Raw genomic sequence first — 22,762 nt, 5'->3', positions numbered from 1 at the left:
GTCTGGAACAGTGGACATGCCATATCAAGCACCCAGGGAACAAATAGGGGGGTTAAGTGCCTTGCTCAGGGGCAACAACTTTCGGTAACACTTTACTTGAAGGTCTAGTTTATAATGCATTAAGCGCACATTCATAAGACATTATAATGCATTTAGAAAACCCAAACAGCCACTAGCAACACAAACAATCTACTGATGTAATCTTTTTAATACCTGTTGATCCACTAACCCTATCAATCCATGTCAATAATTGGTGTAAATTACGGTTCTTCATCTTTTCATGGTCATCAGATATGACCCATTTGGACATTCAGAGGCTCCGTAGTTACCGTGGAAACACCATCATCTTCTACAACATTGACTGATGACAGAATGATATATTAAGTTTAGTTCTGATTGAGGACAATGATTTTCAACAAACTAAAGTTTTCAGAATTGAACCGTAACTTTTCACGAAGAAATCAGACGTGGGATCATCTGCCGTTCAAACCCAAATAAAGACGGGATGAATAATTCATGGCTGCTTTCCTTGGGCACACTGGAACACACTGACTGTTGACGGTTCTGCTCGTTTGTTTGTGGCGTGTACAGCTTTGGTAAATCTGTTCCCGTAAACCACAGGTGTCCGACATGCAAAAAAAAAAAAAAGCAAAAAAAAATTACACTCAAGATATTAACAAGCATTTTAGTTCAGGAGCAAAATTCAGCCCGATTCAACCTCAAGTGGTTCAGATCTGTAAAAAAAAAAAACTATCATAAAAACCTAGAAATAATGACAACTCCAATTTTTCTTTTTGTTTTAGTGATTTATTTATTTTTTTACATTTTCAAACGATCCTTTCACAAAAAATGTGAATAACCTGAACAATTACAAACTACCTGAAATATCTTAAGAGTGCGATTTTAGCCACATTCTGCCATTAACCACCGTGATCTGTAAGTTGTAATGTACATGTATAAATGATAAACTGAGACATAATATTGTTAAAATTGCACTTATGTTGCTTAAGTAGAAATTCCAGGTTCAGGTTATTCACATTTTTTTTTAAAGGTGTGTTCGTAGATGTAAACATTTTCTTAATGTCATTTTACTTTTTTCACTCTAAAAACATAGAATTTAGACATAAAAAGTTTGGATTTGACATTATTTATTTTTAACCCTAAACCTAATCCTAAATCTAATCCTAATCCTAAACCCTAAACCTAATCCTTATCCTAATCCTTATCCTAATCCTAATCCTAATCCTAATCCTAACCCCTAACCCCTAACCCTAAACCTAATCGCTAATTGCGCTAGCTGCTAATTGCGCTAATGGTGTGTTATTTTAAATATACACGCTGAAAACTTATCATGCGTAAAGTTTGGATTTGACATTATTTCTATATTATTGTGTTGTTATTTTAATGGTTGGGCCCACTTCAGATCGTATTGGGTTGAATGTGACCCCTGAGTTTTAATGAGTTTGAAAACCCTGGGCGACGCTCCCTGATTAGACTCCACTATTCAGGAACGAGCGACAATGATCCTACAGAATACACCGCTCAAGCGTAGGGGTGTGAAATTCCTCTCCGCACCCTCGTGGGAATCGAAGTTTCCAAAAAAAAAAAAAAAATTACAGGATAATTTCACCACCGAGCGGGCCGTTATTCAAAAGCAGAACGGACTCGGAGTTTGCGGAGACGGTCATGGGAGACAAATCCACATCATTATCAGTGCGATCATTGCTTAAACAGCCTGTAGACTTCACATTGATCCGACCGCACGAAAACAGCAGCTCCCGCTTGTTAGTCGCAAACTGTCACCCTCGGGGATCTGCCGTTGGGAATCCACCGCCCTCGGGCCACGGCGCTCGGCAGCATTTTGCAACCGCGCATTTGTCGTGCCAACACAACACATCCACACGAGACGTGACGCTGGCTTCTCCAAATCACCATCAGTACAGTTGTTTGCTTACATCGAAAATTAATTGGTTCATATTTACACGGTGACCTACCGGCAAAGTGGCCTCGTCAGCTACTTTCAGCTGCACCCCCCCACCCCCCCATCGTCCGCCGTCCACCCTCCACCCCCCCGGGACTCAGTTGTGTTGGAGGCATGAGAGGCATCCTGCCCAAAACCCTCAAACACAGCACGTTAACCTTTTCCTCTGAGGAACAGGCTGCTGCTGAATGCACAAAAGTGGCTTGACATTAAGGAAACTGAAACTGCTGGCATGGGGGGGTGGGGGCGGGGGGGCGCTGAGGGGGCTAGGGGACGAGCTATGAAGACCTTTGGCCAAGGAGTGCGTCAGCAGAAGTTCTTAAGTGTATACCCCAGACCTGAGAGGTCGGGATAATTCCACAGCTCCAACACTGTCTTTTTCACACCAGATAAAAAGGTTAGATTCCAACTGTGAAGCACAGGTGGGAAGAGTCAGGGTTAGCATTAGCATTAGCACTGGAAGCAAGAAATACCAGACTGAGCTCAGGGTTAGCGTTAGCACCAGAAGCAACAAATACCAGACCGAGCACGGGGATCGCATTAGTGCCGGAAACAGCAAATACCAGACTGAGCTCAGGGTTAGCATTAGCACCGGAAACAGCAAATACCAGACTGAGCTCATGAAATCGCATTATGTGACGCCAGTTCATTGTATTTGGCATGCTATACGTACACATTTTCAGCATTTCGTATGTTATTTAACGCCATTTGATGGTGTGTCAATGCACTAGCCACTAATCGCGCTAATCCCTAACCGCTAACCCTAACCCAAACTCTACACCTAATCTTAAACCTAACCCTAAACCTAATCCTAATCCTAGCCCTAACCCAAACCCTAAACCTAACCCAAACCCTAAACCTAATCCTAAACCTAATCCTAAACCTAACCTTAACCCTAACTGCTAACCCTAACCCAAACCTTAAACCTAACCCTAAACCCAACCATGACTGCTAATTGCGCTAGCTGCTAATCACACTAATGGCGTGTTATTTTACGCAGCTTCATGATACACGCTTAACGCTTCTAATGCATACAGATATGATTTCTATATAAGAGACTGATTCATAGAAAACCAGGACCATTTTTGTTAAATATTAATTCTATCACTTTACCCAAGTGATCTATTTAATTTAATTTTATTTATTTTGAACTTCAAAATTTCATTCAACTAAAGAAGAGTCTTTACATTTTAAGTTTTGTGGCGTGGTGTTTTATTCAAGTATTTATATTTTATTTAAAAGCACAAACAAAACAAGCAAAACAAAAAAAAACAAAACAAAAAAGGGAATATCATACGAGTAACCCAGGCCCCGCCCCATACGCACATGAGACGGAGGTTACACCTTTTTATTTATTTCTGTATATTTTAGTTCAGTTTATGAAATAAAATGTGTAATACTGTACTTTTATCTTTTTAATTTATACAAAAAAATCACCTAATTCGACTTAATTTTCAAGAGGCGCCCAAATGTTTACATCCCCCCACCCCCCCGTTGCAGATTTACAGAGTGACCTTGTCGAGCTTGCCTGTCAGTCACTGAACAGGGTCACATTTACTCAAACTTCAGCGGTAAAAGAAGCGGTTTCAGAGTCTTTATTCGCTTTAAAATTGGGTGAACGTCAAACCAAGGCTGTCTGACAAAGGATCAGGTTACATTTCCAAGGAGGAGCGTTTTTTGTGGAGGAGATGTTCATTGAAAAGGTTTTCTATCAGCGGTAGGTGATATGAAAGTGGATGGACCTGTTTTCATCTGCAGGTAGAATATGAAAATGGAACCAGGTCTGTTCTGGGTCACTGATAATCTACAAACCTAATCTGGTATGAATTCAACCAATAGTTCTGCTGCTACAGACATGTGAACCTTCACCCATTATCAGTGTTGTTTATCAAAAAGTGACGATGAGCGGATGATGAAGAAGACTCCGTTGACACCGTATTGATTATATAGAAAGATTTCGGTGTAAAAAGAAAATGAATATATTGTAATATATGAAATGTCGTAAGCATGGGGGCTTGAGAGAGTTTTTACCAATGTCTCTCTCCCTGATCTGTACGTGTCGTACCCTTATACAGGTCTGTTGTTTACGTCCCTGAACATCTGGTGTCACTTAAAGGATAAAGATTCCCTCCCTCTAATGTAATGTATACAAGCAAGAATGGATGATGACATCATATTGTATGTGATGCTAGTTTATTGCATTTGGCGTACAATACTTATGCAATTTCATCCTTTCGGCTGTTATTTAACGCCATTTAATGGTGTGTCAATGCGCTAGCCACTAATCACTAATCGTGCTAACCACAAACCCCTAACCCTAGCTGCTAATTGTGCTAATTGCTAACCCTAAATCTAACCCTAGCCACTAATTGTGCTAATCACTAACCCTAAACCTAACCCTAGCCACTAATCACGCTAATCGCTAACCCTAGCCAGTAATCACACTAATCGCTAACCCTAAACCTGACCCTAGCCACTAATCACGCTAATCGATAACCCTAGCCACTAATCACGCTAATCGCTAACCCTAAACCTAACCCTAGTTACTAATCGCTAACCCTAAACCTAACCCTAGCCACTAATCATGCTAATCGCTAACCCTAGCCATTAATCACACTAATTGCTAACCCTAAACCTAATCCTAGCCACTAATCACGCTAATCGCTAACCCTAAACCTGACCCTAGCCACTAATCACATTAATCGCTGACCCTAAACCTAACCCTAGCCACTAATCACGCTAATCGCTAACCCTAAACCTGACCCTAGCCACTAATCAAACTAATCATTAACCCTAAACCTAACCCTAGCCACTAAACACGCTAATCACTAACCCTAAACCTAACCCTAGCCACTAAACACACTAATTGCTAACCCTAAACCTAACCCTAGCCAGTAATCACGTTAATCGCTAACCCTAAACCTAACCCTAGCCACTAATCATGCTAATCGCTAACCATAAACCTAACCCTAGCTGCTAATCGTGCTAATCGCTAACCCTAAACCTAACCCTAGCCACTAATCACGTTAATTGCTAACCCTAACCCTAGCCACTAATTGTGCTAATCACTAACCCTAAACCTAACCCTAGCCACTAATTACACTAATTGCTAACCCTAAACCTAACCCTAGCCGATAATCGCGCTAATCGCTAACCCTAAACCTAACCCTAGCCACTAATCACATTAATCGCTAACCCTAAACCTAACCCTAGCCACTAATTGCGCTAATCGCTAACCCTAAACCTAACCCTAGCCACTATTCACGCTAATCGCTAACCCTAAACCTAACCCTAATCACTAATTGTGCTAATTGCTTACCCTAAACCTAACCCTAGTCACTAATTGTGGTAATTGCTAACCCTAAACCTAACCCTAGTCACTAATTGTGCTAACTGCTAACCCTAAACCTAACCCTAGCTGCTAATTGTGCTAATTGCTAATCCTAAACCTAACCCTAGTCACTAATTGTGCTAATTGCTAACCCTAAACCTAACCCTAGTCACTAATTGTGCTAACTGCTAACCCTAAACCTAACCCTAGTCACTAATTGTGCTAATTGCTAACCCTAAACCTAACCCTAGTCACTAATTGTGCTAACTGCTAACCCTAAACCTAACCCTAGCTGCTAATTGTGCTAATTGCTAATCCTAAACCTAACCCTAGTCACTAATTGTGCTAATTGCTAACCCTAAACCTAACCCTAGTCACTAATTGTGCTAATTGCTAACCCTAAACCTAACCCTAGCTGCTAATCTCACTAAAGGCGTGTTATTTCACACAGCGTAAATATACATGCTGAAAGCTTATAATGCGTACAGATAACACACCAATTCAAAGTGGCGTGTTATCTGTACACACTTTATGATATCACGTTGTGGATATAGAGGATGAGATTGTTGCTTAAACACAAGCTGAAATTAAAAATAAAGTTGTCCTCCAAAGAGGAATTGTGGTGGAACCAAAAACAGTTCCTCTTTCCTTCCCTTTAGTGGGCGGGGCCAAAATATCAGTTCTATAATAGGTCATAAGAGGTTAATGCAACTGTAATATTCAGAATAATGAACTACAATAATCATTTTCATATCATAGATGAAACTACTGTCAGGAATGAAGTATTTCCACTATTATTCCGTATTATATTGTTATTCTAATTACTCCAAGATCATGTTAACGACATATTGTGATTAATGCTTTTTCCCGATTTGCCGATTTTCTTCTGGTTTTATGGAAATCTGTCGGACCTTTCCTGCAGCTCATTCTAATACACGTCTCATTTGTGGTGTTTTATTGTAGGTCATGATACTTGGCCCCTCCCACAGTAATGAGCTCAGCATATTAAGATCATACTTCATAATTAATCTCCTTCCCATCAATAAACACTAATTAGGAGGTTACCGAGGAGAATCTGTCGGTTAATGGTCTGGTAGTTGTAGGATGTGGGAAGGAATAAGCGTCTTAAGTGCTTTATAAAGATTAATAAAGAGCGAACGGTTGAAGTCGGCGTGTTAACGTTAAAGCCCGAGTCCTGAGAACACACGTGTAACATAGAAAATGTCGTAAACAGCGTTTTGTGTTGTTCGCCCAATGCTTCTAATGGTGAGAAGGACTTTAGTTCTCAACGGCGGAGATTTTCACAGCGGTTTGATGCTTTAAGCCAAGGTGAGTTTAGCACTGTGTTTATTCACATCTGGTACAAAGACACAGGATGTAGAGTATAGAAAAGAAGATGTGAATGCTGTACATATATATATATATATATATATATATATATATATACACACATATATGAAGGTTTATTCAGTGTGTGACTTTAGAAGATGTTCTCATCACATAATTACAGACTGAATGCACAAATATGTCCATGAAAAACACTGTAATCTTGGTTGGTTATAATGACAAATACATAAGGATTATATAAGGATTACTCAGTGTCTGCATCAGTATTTAAACTGGCAGAAATACATCTAAACAGCATGAAAAACAACTAATACATTTAAAAAAAGTCTTTATAATATAGAATATAGTCGTTCTAGACGGAGAGAATTTTAAGACAGTGGAAAGAAAAACTTATTTTAAAAACATGCACTAAATCCAAAACTGGAGGTGACATTAAAAACAGACTTTAACCTGGAGAAAACCTGCTCAGTAGTGACTGTATTTATATGGCAGGGGACGTTCTCAAGGCACTTCGTCATTATGTTAACGCTGTAAGACCTGGCCCGTTAAAAAAACTAGCAGCAAAATTCTAATTTTTAACCCACCCCATGAAAGGGGAGGCAAGGGGTTTTTTGTTTGTTACCTCTGCCAAAGGTTATGTTTTCATCAGGGTTTGTTTGTGTATTTGTTTGTTTGTCTGTCAGTAAGATAACTCAAAAAGTTATGGACGAATTTGGATGAAATTTTCAGGAAATGTTGATACTGGCACAAGGAGGAAATGATAACATTTTGGTGGTGATCGGGGGGGGGGGGGGGGGGGCAGATCTGTCTTTGCAGAGGTCTGCGCTCTCCGAGTGCTTTTCTTCTTTTATTTAAACTCTGAGATAGATTGAGGACTGTTGAGCCGCATTATGTAATAAATTCCCATTATGTAATAAAAGTTCAAAATGTAATAAGAATGCCACGTCATCTTGTAATAAAGCCACATTATGTAATAAACTGATGCATTTTGTAATAAACTACCTCAATGCATTATGTATTAATTTTTTTCGCATTATGTAGTAAGTTATTACAATTTGAGAAGTTTATTACAAAATGCACTGGACACATTTTTATTTTCAGGAAAATGTAATGTGCTAAATTAATCTTTAAACTGTGTGGTTACAGTTCTGACTCCATTACCTGGAGCTCCTGTGACTAATTTCTTCTAAATTGCTCTGAAATTATATTAATTTGGATTGTTATTACATAATGAACCATGTTATTACTTTTTTTTTTAAATAAAAATGTGTCAAGTGCCTTTGGTAATAAATTTCTCAAATTGTAATAACTTACTACATAATGTGAAAAAAATTTACTACATAATGCGTTGAGGTAGTTTATTACAAAATGCGTCAGTTTATTACATAATGCGGCTTTATTACAAGATGACGTGACATTCTTATTACATTTTGAACTTTTATTACATAATGGGAATTTATTATATATTGCAGCTCAACAAGGACACAACCTCATTTACAATGTTGCCGAGACAGAACGAGACATTTGAAACATCTGATGGAAATACCAGAAATACCGAAAAGTAAAAGTGACAAAGACGAATTAAAAACAGACAATTCTACTTAAAAACACGGGCAGGACAAGACATGAGAGGAAATAACTCAATGAAAAATAATTTCTCATCATTTTTCTTCTAATAAAAAATTAAAACGGGTCCCACAGACCCAAACACCGCAGTGGGTTTAGATAAATGTGATCCTTTTAAGAGTGATTTTTAATAAAATAACTCCCAGATTCATGGAGTTAACTCCAGTGTGTTTGAGGGACAAAGTGTTAAACTCTAGCTCTGTACGACCACATACATAACAGTTCTGTTTCTTAACCCCCCCCCCCCCCCCCCCCGAGGATCCGAGCATCAGTGTTTTAACTGCAGTATCCGCAGAGCTACCAAAGCAGAAATTACTTCACAAATAGGGATATGCTAACAATGCGTTTTAGCTAATGGCTTTCCACCATATGTTATCCCTTTGTACACTGGGGTACCGTCGAACAGAGCCGTCCCTCCTGGTTGATGTGAATTCTGTAATTATTTCAGCCTGTAATAACTCCAACATCCATAAGTTTCCACCATGGGACGGGATGGCACCGCATCTCAAACATCCTTATTATTTGTACCTCTTTCGTCGAGTTATTTCAGTCGCCTTCAAAGCAAAATTACATTAATTAGACGATAATCCGCCGCCGTGCGCTTAAAAAAAAAATTTAAAAAAATACAATCTAGTGGAGCTGGGGGTCGGATGAACGTGGACACACTCGGTGGTGGATGTGGATGTGGATGTGTGCTCAGTGGAACACTTTGAACCAGTACAGCATCATTAGCGTGCTAGCTTGCCAGAGGCTATGGGTAAGGGCTACCGCACACGGCTTCGACGGCTCCCGGTGTCGTCTCCAAAGCCCATGAGGTTCATTATAGAGACACGAGCTCCAGTCGGCGGCGTATTGTGAACCAAAGGAAAAGTTATCATGGCCATGATTCAAGTGCCTGTATGTTTCAGTCAAAAGGGATTTCCTCGCCTCGCCTCAGCTCGCCTTCCTTAGGCTCATTTAACAAATGGCAGGGGACATTCTCAAGGCACTTAGTCATTATGTTAACCCTGTAAGACCCGGCCCGCTAAAAACTAGCAGCAAAATTCAAATTTTTAACCCGCCCCATGAAAGGGGAAGCAGAAATTAATAGTAAAAATGGACGAAACAACCAACAAAATGGGTAAAAAAAAAAACAAAACAACAAAATAATAATAAAATTAACAAAAATGAACAAAATAATTAGCAAAATGGAAATAATAACCAATAAAATGAGTAAAAAAAAAACACATGAAAATAATCACATTAACAAAAATGGACAAAATAATTTACAAAATAGACATAATAACCACCAAAATGAGGAAAAAATACCCAACAACACCAAAATAAGAACAAAAATAACAAAAATGGACAAAATAATTAACAAAATGGACATATTAACCAAGAAAATGAGGAAAATAAATAAATAAATAAATAAATAAAATAATAATAATGATAATAATAATAATAATAATAATAATAATAATAATAATAATAATAATAATAGCATAAGATAATAATAATAATAATAATAATAACAAAATTAACAAAAATGGACAAAATAATTAATGATATGGACATAATAACCAACAAAATGAGGGGGAAAAAACCCCACCAAAATAATAACAAAATTAACAAAAATGGACAAAATAACAAAATGGACATCCATTTTGTTATTTTGTTGATTGTCTATTTTATTGATTGTTTTGCCCATTTTTGTTCATTTTGTTGTTTATTTCGTTCATGTTGTTGATTAACTTGTTCATTTTATTGATTAGTTTGTCCATTTTTGTTCATTTTATTGATTATTGTATCCATTTTTTTTCATTTTGTTGATCAGCTTGTTCATTTTATTGACTAGTTTGTCCATTTTGGTTCATTTTATTGACAATTTTATCCATTTTTGTTCATTTTGTTGATTATCTTGTCTATTTTATTGATTGTTTTGCCCATTTTGGTTCATTTTGTTGATTATTTCGTTCATTTTGTTGATTAGCTTGTTCATTTTTTTTGTTTTTTATCCATTTGAGATGTAGCAATTTGATGACACATCCACCTTAATTATCAAAACGTGCAGGTATCAGTATCAGTATCGATATCGGTGATACTGGCCTTGTATTTACTTGGTATCGGATCGATATTAAAATATGCAGTATTGCACACCACTACCCCCCACAAATGCTGGGCCCCATGAATTTGTCACATCCCGCCCCCTTACAGCACCCCAGTAAAGATAAAGGTCTCAGAACCTGGTGTAGCACATATGACACAAATAGTTTTAAAGGGTTAAAGGGAAAAAAAAGCAAGGGAAAGTCAGTCCAAATAAGCAGAATCGAACAATATTAATCTTAAATTGGTGCGTTGCCCGAAGCAGAATGTGTTTGTAGGCAAATTTATACAAAGACCCAGGCACAGAGGTGGGTTTTGTTCGCAAATGTAACGACAAACACCTAAAAAAAACAACACCACTGTTTGTTCCGGCAGTTTTCCACTGTGTACTTTAGGTCCTGAGCTTCAGCACACACACCGACAGAGGGGGAGGGGGGTAAATAAATAAATAAGTAGTGAATATCGTTATCTGAAGGCATTTGCTGACCTTGACGGCACATGAAGTACAGTTTGTGTTGTCTCCTCCTCCTCGGAAACAGGAGAACAGAGCGGCGAGAACAAACACGACGCCTAATCCGTGCTGAAGTCAGCGTTCTCCAGAGATGAAATGCAAAAGCAAAGTTTCCCCCAAATCTGTTCCCCTCCTCCTCCCCCTCCCCCTCCCCCGCCTCCTCCTCCTCCCTCTATCTCCATCTCCTACCCTATTTTCTCTCCTCTCTCTCTCTCTCTCTCTCTCTCCATCTCAAGAACGGTGTCACTTTCACTCCTCTCTTGGAAAAGTGCTGTCAGCGCTTGTCTCAAAGTGCTGAGAAATTTCAGAAAGTCTCTCAAAGTAACCCTACACTTGTCGAAGCCTAAGTGGTACATATCCGCTACATAACAGTCCCCGGATAAAAGTCTAAAAACTACCACTAATGGGCTAATGTCCAAAAAGGAGACGCGAAACACAATTCATCGTCCCTGATGATTAAATGTAGCGTCAAAATATGATGAAAGATTTATTAACCCTTAAGGAGTCGGTGTCACTTTAACCCATGAAGACCCAGTGCTATGTTTGGGTTAGTTCCCAAATGGATTTTTGTCTTTATTTAACCTTTTTCAAGTGATTTATCACCATTTATTGTAATATTATCCTCTGTACTTGGCATTTTTCACTGTGAATCATGTATTTTCCTGTATTTAATTTAGATGTTCATTAAAACTCAGAGTAAATTCAAAGGTTATGACATCAAAACAGAGAACATAATTAAAAAATGGACAAAATGGACATAATAACCAACAAAATGAGTAAAAAAAAAAAAAGTAATAATAATAATAACAAAATTGACAAAAATGGAAAAAAATATGGACATAATAACCAACAAAATGAGTAAAAAAAATCCCCCAAAATAATAACAAAATTAACAAAAATGGACATAGTAACCAACAAAATGACAAAAAACACAAAATGATAAAAAAAAAAAATTACAAAAATGGACAAAATAATTAACAAAATGGACATAACTAACAAAATGAGTAAAAAAAAACAAAACACCAAAATGATAACAAAATTAACAAAAAATGGACAAAATGGACATAATAACCAACGAAATGAGTCAAAACAAAACAAAATGGTAACAAAAGTAACAAAAATGGACAAAATAATTAACAATACAGACATAATAACCAACAAAATGAGTAAAAAAAATCCACCAAAATAATAACAAAATTAACAAAAATGGACATAGTAACCAACAAAATGACATAAAAACACCAAAATGATAACAAAATTTACAAAAATGGACAAAATAATTAACAAAATGGACATAATAACCAACAAAATGAGTAAAAAAAAAAAAAAATCCACCAAATAACAAAATTAACAAAAAAGATCTGCTGTAAAATAGAGGAATAGAACCAGAGTTGGATGTTCTATACAGTATTTGTAAAGTTTCACTTTCGTGTCACGCTAACGTTAGTTACATTACTTATGGACCACACCTCTTCCAACAAAAAAAACAAAACATCCTCCCTATGTTTTTTTTGACCAATCGCCCATTAAATTTGTGTTCATTATGTCTTGTCAGGAAAAAATTAACACATAATCCAAAAACTTACAGTTAGTGACCATTAACTGAACATAAACCCAGTGTGTCCATCCACTGTCATTGATCCAACTGCATGGGTTTGACTGGGGAATCAATGTTTACATTTTTATACATTTTTTTCATTCATTCATTCATTCATTCATTCATTATCTGATCCTGCTTTATCCTCACTAGGGTCACGGAGGCGGAGCTTATCCCAGGTACTTATGGGCGAAGGTGGGGTACACCCTGGACATGTCTCCAGTTCATCACATTTTGTTTGTTTTATTGCTTATTTTCTCCATTTATTTATTCATTATTTTGTACATTTTCTTATTCCCTTAGTTCATTTTGTTGTTTTTATCTGGAATTTGTCTAGTTTTTGTTCATTTTCTTGCCTTTTTAAAGAAAAAAATCTTCAAATTACTTCAGGCTTATTTGGTCAACTTGTATTTTGTCATTTTTGTTCATTTTTCTCATTACTTTGGCTGTTTTTGTTCATTTTGTTGCTTTGGTTGGTTTGGTTTAAGAGATGGTTTTTACTTAATTTCTCTCAACATGGATTTTTCTTTTTCATTTTTTATCAATCACTATGATTTTAAATGTTCTACCTCTAAATGTCTAAATTATTTTTCTTTATCTATAGTCTATATAAGACCATTTACACATGTTTTATATCTAATGCACTGACACCTAGGGAGATTTAATGTCCATATTTGGGTCTGATTTTTGAACCCAGTATTTGATTATAAATTCATTATATATCCTCCTAAGACCCAGGGCATGTCAGTAAAGTACAAGCTTTTTTGTTTTTTTTTATTAAATAAGTGCCTATATTGGAAACATCATGATGCAACAGTTTTTTCAGATGCAGTTTTTACATTTTTTATGGAATGTCCTTTGTGGTGGATAGTTTTCTTTTCTTTTTTTTTTTGTATAAAGGTGTGAAATTCTTGTCCACAGATGTGGACAGTGGGTCCTAGGAGGTTAAGGAATGCCTCAGAGTAAGAGTATAATTTTATTGCATTTATCTGAGGTCATCATTAGGTCCATCCTGGGGTAAGTATGTCTACATTTACCTTTTATTATTGGGTCTAAAAAGACGGAAAAGTGACAAATACTAAAATAAACCCAGTTTCAGAGACAGACCCGTATATAGTGGCTTCATTTTGGAGCTGAAGACCTTCCCCTGGAGCAGAATCAGGTTGTTTCGGTGCAACATTTGGACCCACAAAAGAGAACACCGTGTAAAACGACATCTGCCAACAGGAATTGTGTTGCATTTTAGGGGTTTTTTTTTGTTTTTTTTTTTAATCAGAAAAGAGCAGAATCTGTTGATTATTTCCGAGCGCATCCACCCACTCCAGCCTAAACCTTAACTGTTAATGTAGGATTTTTTTTCTAAAGCATTCAGCGTGATTCCGTGGCGACACATTTCATGCGTATATGTCATTTTGGACGTGACTGGGAATCGTCTTTTATGCTGTTTGAGTGTGAAAATGTGCTGGATTTCATCTGCTGTCACAACCTTCACATGAAGACTTTTCAGTTGACACAGAAGTTTCTTCTCATTTGTCGCCGACATTGGCCGTCAGTACGGTCCCACTGTCTTCAATAATCTTTAATTAGTTGTGAGTGTTTTATGTATTTAATGTGACTTTGATGACAATATCAACATTTCCAGAGAATTTCATCAAACCCCCCCCCCCCCAAAAAAATTTTTTTTATCGTTTGTTCCCTGTGCCAGTATCAACATGTCCAGAAAATTTCATTCAAACCCCCCCCCCCATCACCACCAAAATTGAATCATTTGTTCCTTCTGCCAGTATCAACTTTTCCAGAAAATTTCATCAACTGCCCCCCCCAAAAAATTGAATCATTTGTTCCTTATGCCAGTATCAACATTTCCTGAAAATTTCACCCCCCCCCCAAAAAAAAAAATTGAATCATTTGCTCCTTGTGCTAGCAACAACATTTCCTGAAAATTTCACCCCCCCCCCCCCAAAAAAAAATTGAATCATTTGGCCTTTCTGCCAGTATCAACATTTCCTGAAAATTTCATCAGCCCCCCCCCAAAAAAAATGAATCATTTGTTCCTTGTGTCAGTGTCATTTCCTGAAAATTTCATCCAAATCTATCCGTAACTTTTTCAGTTATCTTGCTAACAGACAAACAAACAAACAAACAAACACACAAACAATCCCTGATGAAAACATAACCTTCTTGTGGGGGGTGGGGGGGGGGGACCAAGGTCAAATATATCCCACCTAAAAAATAAAAATAAAAATGTGTTGCTGACTTCCTGTACATTCCAGCAACCGTCACAACCTAATGAGTGAAGGATGATGTTTTTTTTTTTTTTACATCAGCTTTTTTTTTTTTTTTTTTTGGCAGGGTTTCCATCCCATAATTAATTCCTGTCTTCCAAATGAAATTAAATGGGTTTTAACACTCCTACACCATCTATATACTTTTCATTACCCTCCAGTCTTCCATAATCATTAATTAGTTGGAGTGTTTTATGTATTTACACATGATTTTGACGACACGCCAGGAAGTAAATAAGTGGGGATAAAAAGGAAAAGGGAAAAAAAAAAAGAAAAAATGTTTATGTGTCAATTATCTGCTAGCATGGTGATGATTGTATAGAATGTGGAAGCTAACCGCTAACCGCTAACGCAGCGTGTGGGGATGAGTAATCGTGGCTTTGGGCATCGACTGTACATCCGACAGTCGATCCGACGCCGCGACGAATTGTCTTTCTTTTGATATTAATCACTGCTTGTATTACTAATGCAGAGTTGTTGGTTTTTTTTTCCCCCGTTCCGTCACTATCTGTTCTGCCTTTCTTTTTTATCCCTTTTCGCAGTCTGTCTGAATTTTTTACGCTTCGCTCCCTTTCTTTTTTGGCGCCTCAAACGTGTAGACAGACGGTCACGAGCCTGTCAACCCCCCCACCACCACCACCACCACCACGCTACAAGCACCGACAGGATAAACGACATGAAAAAAAACACATCAGACACTAACTTTTTTTTCTCCTTTCTTTTCTTTTCTTTTTCCTTTTTATTCCACTGTAAAAAAAAAAAAAAAAAAACACTGCTATTTTCATCCTCGCAGAAATACTAATTAAAAAGCAGATAGAAAAGGTCAGCGTGGCAATACCTCAGGCAAATGTCATGGTAAACAGCGGCGAGCCTCTCACGCTCTGCTTTTCCCACCGCTAACAGCACACGCTCACTCAGGTTGGTCTGGTTTTTGTTTTGTTTTTTCTTGCTAACCTGTTCCCGCTCTCATAAACGACCTGACGCCCACTTTTCAGTTCACGTACACAAATACACGTCTGTAAACACTCTCAACATCGGCTGTAATTTTTTTTTTTTTAGCTTTTTATGCATTTTTGTACATTTTATTGATTAGTTTCTACATTTTGTTGGGTATTTAATAAATTTCACTTCTTTTTTGTCATTTTAAAAGATTTTTTGGTTTATTTTTCCAACATTTTCTTGTATATTTCATAATTTCTTTCTTCAGTTTTGTTCACTTTGTGGCTTCTTTTGTCAATATTACTTATTTTTTTGTTGATTTACTGTTAATTTTTATTCCATTTATTCATTATTTTGGTTGTTTTTGTTCATTTTGTAGCTTTTTCTTTTTTTTAATCTTTTTTTTTTTTTTTTACTTCATTTTACTCCATTTTTTGCTTATTTTTCCACATTATTCATCATTTTGTATGTTTTTTTTTCTTCATTTTTGTTCATTTCATCCACTGTCATTGATCCAACTCCATGGGTTTTACTGGTGAATAAATGTTGTAGAAGATGACGTGTTTCCATGGTAACTACGGAGCCTCTGAACGTCCAAATATGGTCATATCTGATGACCATGAAAATATGAAGAACTGTATTTTACACCAATTATTTCAACATATTTCTTACATTTTGTTCAGTTTGTGGCTTATTTTTTTCTTGTTTGTTTGTCTGTTTTCACTTTTTATGCATTTTTGTTCATTTTATTGGTGACTTTGGCTGTTCTGGTTCATTTTGTTGACTATTTAATTTACCTTCTTTTTTGTCTTTTAAAAAATATTTTATTTTTCCAACACTTTCTTGTACATGTCATTATGTTTTACTTTGTTTTACTCTGTTGTTTGCTTATTCTTTCACTTTATCATTTTGTACATGTTTTTTTTTTTTCTTCATTTTTTTTGTCTATTTTATCTACTGTCATTGGTCTGTTTGGGGCTTTGTGGTTTCATTATTTTCATTCAGGTTCCACATACAGACCAGTTTAATTTCCAGTGGGTCAGATCAGTAAAATACTATCATAATCTATAACCTTTTTTTTTTTTTTCTTGCTAACCTGTTCCCGCTCTCATAAACGACCTGACGCCCACTTTTCAGTTCACGTACACAAATACACGTCTGTAAACACTCTTGACATCGGCTGTAATTTTCTCATGTGTTCCAGTCCCCGCAGTGGGCGGAGTCATGTGCCGGCGACTGTTCCCAAATATATGTTTCCTCCATTTTTATGGATTTGTCACTATTTATTCTAATATTACGCTCTGCATTTGGGATTTTTAAGTATAAATCACGTATTTTCCTACATTTAATTCACTGATCATGTAGGTGTTCATAAAAGCTCAGATTAAAGTTGAAGATTATTATATCAAAAACAGAGAAAGTTACTTCTTTAGTCAAATCTGTCATTAACTGAACACAAACCCAGTGTGTCCATTCACTGTCATTGATCCAACTCCATGGGCTTTACTGGTGAATCAATGTTTCCATTTTATATTCATTTTATTCAATTTTATTGCTTATTTTCTCTATTTTCTCTATTATTTTATACATTTTCTCATTCCTTTTGTTCATTTTCTTGCCTTTTTACATTTTTTTTTTCTTCAATTGCTTTCACTTTGTGGCTGATTTTGTCAGTGTTACTTATTACATTGTTGATTGATTAAAAATTTTCCTTAATTCAAGATTTTATTTTATTTTTTCTGAATTCAAGATTTTAGCTTAATTCAAGTTTTTTTTCTTAATTCAAGTTTTTTTTTTTTCTTAATTCAAGATTTTTTGCTTTATTCATTTTTCTTCTTCTTCTTCTTCTTAATTTATTTTATTTTATTTTGTTATTTTTTTATTTGTATTGTATTTGTATTTTACTCTTTTATTTAGGTTTTATCTATTCTTCTGTATTTTAATTAATTAATTAATTAATTAATTAATTAATTAATTAATTAATTTATTTATTTATTCATTTATTATTTATTTATTACAGTTGCTCTGTGGCTTTTAATCTATTCTTGTATTTTATTCTTTTATTTACGTTTTATCTGTTCTGTATTTGTATTTACTTATTTATTCATTTATTTATTTTCTATTTATTTCTCTTTTTTTTTACGGTTGTTCTATGTCTTTTAATATTATTCTTGTATTTTATTCTTTTATTTAGGTTTTATGTATTCTTCTGTATTTTTTATTATTTATTTATTTATTTATTTGATTTATGTTTGGTTTTTGTTTTTTTACAGTTCTATGTCTTTTAATCTATTCGTGTATTTTATTTTATTTAGGTTTTATCTATTCTTCTGTATTTTTATTATTTATTTTAATTTATTAATTAATTAATTTATTTTTTACAGTTCTGTCTTTTAATCTATTCTTGTATTTTATTTTATTTAGGTTTTATCTATTCTTCTGTATTTTTATTATTTATTTTAATTTATTAATTAATTTATTTATTTTTTACAGTTCTGTCTTTTAATCTATTCTTGTATTTTATTTTATTTAGGTTTTATCTATTCTTCTATATTTTTATTTATTTATTTATTTGTTGTTGTTTTTTTTGTTTGTTTTTTACAGTTGCTCTATGTCTTTTATTTTACTCTGTTATTTTGGTTTTCATGTATTTTTTCTGTACAGTACTTTGGTCCACTGCGGTTGGTTTAAAGTGCTTTTACCAGTGAAGCTGGGTTGGACTGGATATTTGGGTCCAAATACACAAATAAATGAACCACAGACTAATAAGAAAAGTGGGTTTAGACAAATATGAGCCCTTTAATACAAGACATGGAGTAAAATAAACTGGTATTTTGAGGCCTTTAGGTGTATTTTCTTTAACTGGGACCTGAATCCACCCCCATTGGCTGCTGTTTCCCATCTCCCCCCTCTTCCTCCTCTTCCTCCTCCTCTTTCTAACCTTCCACGCTCTGATTTTTCCACTGCTGCCAGATGCCACATTAGCGTAGGCACCGCCGCCGCTCGGCCCCTGCTAGCAACATACGCCTTCGTCTGGCGGTGATGCGAAGGGGGGGAGGGGGGGGGAGGGGGCGCAGAGATGAGAGAGGAGTCAAATGATCCATAACATATTATTCTGTCATTTGAAAATAGCGTAATAAGGCGAGCCGTCTCACCACCACCTAATGCTCTGCCTTCCCCGAGGCCCTTAGGTGGCATTTTGTGCACATTGTGTTTTCCCCCACTTCATTATTTAGCCTGAAAATAAGAACGATTAATTAATGAGCTTCTACGTGACTGACATACCGACACAAACGAGAAAAACTTTACATTATGGTACACAGGGATGTCACCATACCAAAACTTCAGGAACTGATACCACTAAAAGTACACGATTCTCGATATCAAAGTCGATACCAAGGTAAAAAAAAAATAAAAAGAAAAAATCATAAGAACCCATAAACTTAAACAAGAAGTATTGTTGATTAAATTGTCCATTTTTGTTCATTTTGATTGTTTTGTCCATTTTTGTTCATTTTATTGATTAAATTGTCCATATTTATTCATTTTGTTGGTTAAATTGTCCATTTTGGTTTATTTTGTTGATTGTTTTGTCCATTTTTGCCCATTTTGTTGATTAAATTGTCCATTATTGTTCTTTTTGTTGATTAAATTGTCAGTTTTTGTTCATTTTGTTTGTTTTCTCCAATTATGTTCATTTTGATGATTGCTTTTTCCATTTTTGTTCATTTTGTTGATTATTTTGTTCATTTTTCTTCATTTTGTTGATTAAATTGTCCATTTTTGTTCATTTTGTTGATTGTTTTGTCCATTTTTGTTCATTTTGAAGATTGTTTTGTCCGTTTTTGTTCATTTTGTTGATTATTTTGTTCATTTTGTTGGTTAAATTGTCCATGGACAATGGGTTTTTGTTGGTTTTCTCCACTGTCGTTGACCCAACTCCATGGATTTTACTGGTGAATCAATGTTGTAGAAGATGACGGTGTTTCCACGGTAACTACGGAGCCTCTGAACGTCCAAATATGGTCATATCTGATGACCATGAAAAGATGAACAGTATTTTACACCAATTATTTCAACATATTTCTTACATTTTGTTCAGTTTGTGGCTTATTTTATTCTTGTTGCTGATTATTTTTTCATTTTTTATTCATTTTGTTCATTTTATTGATTACTTTGGCTGTTCTAGTTCATTTTGTTGGCAATTTAATTAATTTCCCCTCTTTTTTGTACATTTTAAAAAATATTTTGTTCATTTTTCAACATTTTCTTGTACATTACATGATTTTTTTCTTCAGTTTTTTTCATTTTGTGGCTTATTTTTATTTGTATTTTTTTAAACTTTGTTTTTCTCAGTTTTTTGCTTATTTTTTCCAATTATTTATCATTTTGTATGTTTTTTTCTTCATTTCAGTTCATTTTATCCACTGTCATCCATGGGTTTTACTGGTGAATCAATGTTGTAACATATTTCTTCAATTTTGTTCAGTTTGTGGCTTATTTTGTTCTTGTTGCTGATTTTTTTCCCACTTTTTATTCATTTTGTTCATTTTATTGATTACTTTGGCTGTTCTGGTTCATTTTGTTGGCAATTTAATTAATTTCCCCTCTTTTTTTGTACATTTTTAAAATAGTTTATTTATCAACATTTTCTTGTACATTACATGATTTTTTCCTTCAATTTTGTTCATTTTGTTGCTTATTTTTATTTATTTATTTATTTTTTTAAACTTTGTTTTACTCAGTTTTTTGTTAATTTTTTCCAATTATTTATCATTCTGTATGTTTTTTTCTTCATTTCAGTTCATTTTATCCACTTTCATCCATGGGTTTTACTGGTGAATCAATGTTGTAAAATATTTCTTCAATTTTGTTCAGTTTGGGGCTTATTTTGTTCTTGTTGCTGATTATTTTTTTCATTTTTTCCCCCACATTTTGTTTATTTTATTGATTACTTTGGCTGTTTTGGTTCATTTTGTTGGCTACTTAATTAATTTTCCTTCTTTTTTGTACATTTTCTCCTTATTATTTTGGTGTTTTGACCATTAAAAGATGAAGAACTGTATTTTACACCAATTATTGGCATGTACTGATAGGATTATTGGGTCGACAGTTATTAAACAGTTAAATCAGTAGATGCTTGTGGTCCGCAGTGGCTGTTTTACGGGTTAAACATAAATAAATCACAGTTTTCAGTCAAATAACATGTCATTTTCTTGGACGATGCTTGTAAAACATCCTCTTATCCCTCCTTAAACCCAGGTGCTGGAATGCCCTGAGTACTGACTCAAAGGTATTTCTTCTTTTTTTTTTTTGATCCGTGGTTGAGAGTCACTTGACGCTCGGTGTCCAACTCGAGGACACTCTGTCATGGATTGGACTGTCGCTTTTGCGCCGATCGATCGTGTGACCTTTGGGTTAAGAGGAAAAAAAGGCTTCGCCGCCCTCCAGACGACGACTTCCGCTCCTTTCGCACTTCCATAAACAGGCGCGGAGGTGAACTTAAATGACACCTAATACCCTTAACATGATCCTATTACCCCCCCGCCCCCCCCTTTTCCACGTAACGTAAGCCTCCGCAAATGTGTGTGTGAACTGTAGTTTCATTTGATCCCATTTGCAGCACAAATATGTTGAAATCTTTAATCCTCTTAACGGCGTCAACGGATTCATGAGGCGGGAAAACGCGACGCCTGATCTCCGCGTTCAGCCAATCGACGCCCATCTCGCCGTTTTTTTTTCCCGCCCTTTTTTTCCCCTTGCAAAAAAATCAGTGTGGCTGGGAGTCTGAGAACGATCCCATTGATTCCAAATAGAGGATAGAGTTCAAAGGAAACTGGGAAAAGTCGACAGAGCTGATGGATTCGTTTGAGGTTCTGCTGTTTGTGGCTTATTTGTATTATTTTCTACTTTTTTTTCTCCATTTTTTGCTTATTTTTTCCTGTTATTTATCATTTTGCATGCTTTTTTGTCTTCATTTTTGTTCATTTTCTCCACTATCATTGATCCAACTCCATGGGTTTTACTGGTGAATCAATGTTGTAGAAGATGACTGTGTTTCCACGGTAACTATGGAGCCTCTGAACATCCAAATGGGTCATATCTGGCCATGAAAAGATGAAGAACTGTATTTTACACCAATTATTTCAACATATTTCTTCAATTTTGTTCAGTTTGTGGCTTATTTTGTTCTTGTTGCTGATTTTTTTTTTTCTATTTTTTATTCATTTTGTTCATTTTATTAATTACTTTGACTGTTCTGGTTCATTTTGCTGGGTATTTAACTAATTTACCTTTTTTTGTATATTTCTTTAATGATTTTGTTTATTTTTCAACATTTTCTTGTATATTTCATGATTTTTTTTCTTCAATTATTTCCAGTTTGTGGCTTATTTTAAATTTTTTTTACTGTGTTTTACTCAGTTTTTTGCAGCACAAATATGTTGAAATCTTTAATCCTCTTAACGGCGTCAACGGATTCATGAGGCGGGAAAACGCGATGCCTGATCTCAGCGTTCAGCCAATCGACGCTCATCTCGCCGTTTTTTTTCCCGCCCACTTTTTCCCCTTGCAAAAAAATCAAAGTGTGGCTGGGAGTCTGAGAACGGTCCCATTGATTCCAAATAGAGGATAGAGTTCAAAGGAAACTGGGAAAAGTCGACAGAGCTGATGGATTCGTTTGAGGTTCTGTTGGATCTTTCCATCTCCAACAGCCTCGATCCAATCATTTGTATTCAGCCGTGAGGTTTTGTTTTGTTTTTTTCCCCCTCAGTTTCATCTGATTGATGGGAAGTGTGAGACCGAGCCAGGATTTCACGTCGTTTCTGCAAATGAAAGCTTCTGTCAGCACTTCCTGTTTCATCTTGGACTTTGAGTTTTTCTTCTGTTTCATGTTTTTGTTTCTCAAAACCCACGGATATTTGTCATTTCACACTTAGTCCGATGTAGGTAAATAGAATGGGGATGTCTTCAAAACAGAAATATTTAGGGGATAATATTATTAACTAGAAAAACACGCTTTGTGATCTCGATGGCATTAGCGCTCTGTCCTTGAAAATGA

Source organism: Sphaeramia orbicularis, chromosome 18 (genome assembly GCF_902148855.1).
Source record: "Sphaeramia orbicularis chromosome 18, fSphaOr1.1, whole genome shotgun sequence".
Classification (NCBI taxonomy): Eukaryota; Metazoa; Chordata; class Actinopteri; order Kurtiformes; family Apogonidae; genus Sphaeramia; species Sphaeramia orbicularis.
This window is presented reverse-complemented; position numbering follows the sequence as displayed.